Here is a 2,209-nt window from a genome sequence, read left to right as displayed (position 1 = left end):
GGCTCAGTGTGAGCGGCCATCTGCTGAGGCCCACTGGGGTTCAAGGAGGTGCACACCTTGTAATGGGGAGTCTTTAGGGTCATTATTGGCCAATTAACAACCCCCCATAACAAGGGGTGCAACTGTTTCGGTTCAACTTGCATGTTTTCGTAGCCATAACTGCTGGATAAAGCCTGGAACTAAACACTATTTCTGACATTTTGGATTGAAAAATCTTCCTGGATGGAAGAGAAACGTCTTCAAACTTGGAAACAAAGTCCAGAGGATTTATTAGAACATTTTTAGGAATGACTCTGACCTGGATGACTGAGAATCTTCACCAACTTATTGGCTCTAAATTAGTTAAAAGCTGATTTGATCACATCCCTAATTCTTCCAAATAAACTTTGCTTCTCTAACATAGAATCCAGCTAAACTGTGACATCATTGCATCGTCTCATTGATTATGGTTGTCAGCCATGTTTTCTCCTCCTCTCAGTACATAGTAGTTTAGTTTAGTTTCACTAGATTGAACTAAAATATGTTTGACTTGAATGATTTCTTTCATTTCCTGCTCTAACACACAGTCTGAATAATATATATATTTAGATATATTTAGCCCCCCTACCAGGGTGGGCAATAACTATATGAAAGTTGCACATCATCCTCATGTTAGGATGGCAGAAGTATCAATAAATAAAAGCAAAGTATAATGCAGCAGTGACAAGCAGCAGGTTCATTTCCTCTGAAGCGTTTCAGCTGAATGGGACACAGAGGAAAACGTCTATATGTTCCTAGTTAGCGCCGCTGTTCAGTAACGTCTCCCCAAAGCAAGACGCTACAAACTCTGAGCTCCGGCTGGGAGGATTATTAATAATCCCCCCTGCCCAGCATCTAAAGCGCCCGTCACATTAACTTTATAAACTGTCTGCTTGCTTTTTCCAATTTGTTTTAGAGACGCTCAGTTCTGCAGCGGATATGTAATAATAATAAACATTAGTTATTATATCCCATACATCATTATTTACTATTCGCTTTTCCATGATTTCAGGAAGATTTTAGCTCTTTTATTTTTTTAGCTTCCCTCTTTTTATATTTTATAAAAAATAAAATAAAATTACAAAAAAAATAAATTAATAAATAAGAAGTAAAATTAAAAAAAATTTAATGAAAAAATAACTAAACTGACAAATAGGTAGGAATATTTGTATGAATAGATTTATTAGAGGGGTTGGCGCTCTGAGGGTCGAGGCTTTCATTGGGTTTTTGTATTTTCCAAAAATGAGCTCAAACATCTGTTTATTTAATCCTTTCCTATTGTTTAGAACCACAAAACACTGCTGTTTATATCTATAGATAGTCAGAGACGCCTTTAAAATAAGGAATAACAGCCGATTCTGATGTTAAAATAGATAATCATGCTATGGAAGCATGTTTCTGGCCTAATCAGGTTGAAAGGAAGGCTAGGAGCGATGAAAGATAAGTGTGTAAAAAGCTTCCTAAACTCTGTAATGTCATGAATAGAAGCACCTGTTCTCAGTGTTTATCTGGCTCAGGAAAAATGGATGAACTAAAGTTGGTTTGCTCCAAATGTTGGTGTGTGAGGAAGTTCTTTATGCCGGGGTGGGATGGGTCCGATGAGGGTTTATTAAATGTGCTGGATTGGTCAGAGCTTTTCTCTCCGTCTAAAGACGTAACATTAATTTGAACTTTCTCTTGCAAGAGTCTTTCCAGAATTTCCAATTCCATCCATAGAAATATGGATATGCTGCATTTTAAATATAACAGAGCATATTTTTTTTCTTGTAAACTTTGTGTTAAACTTGGAGAAATATTTTATTGCATGTTGCATATCCCAGTAAATCAGTTTCACCTTTAAATCTGCAGCTGTCCCTGCTCCTCTCTGTGCTCTGATTAAAAACATTTATGAACATTTACTGATATAATGATGCCAGAAACATTTCAATTAATGTAGAAGCTCTGCAGCCTGATTCTGTCTGTTTAATCAGAAATGTGTTCATTTTAACCTGGAACTGAGGAGCTTTTTTAACTAGTAAAGAAGAACATTTAAACTATGTTTTTTTTCAAGCATCTTGCATTATATTACCAACTTGTATAAACTTATAGTCTGTTGCCATTTTTTACTTGGAGGTTACTTCCTGTTCAAAGGGAGTTTTTCCTCTCCACTGTCGCTACAAGCATGCTTAGTGTGAGGGATTGCTGAAGAGTC

The sequence above is a fragment of the Cyprinodon variegatus genome, unplaced genomic scaffold (assembly GCF_000732505.1).
Source record: "Cyprinodon variegatus isolate N-32 unplaced genomic scaffold, C_variegatus-1.0 Scaffold1395, whole genome shotgun sequence".
Lineage (NCBI taxonomy): Eukaryota > Metazoa > Chordata > Actinopteri > Cyprinodontiformes > Cyprinodontidae > Cyprinodon > Cyprinodon variegatus.
This window is presented reverse-complemented; position numbering follows the sequence as displayed.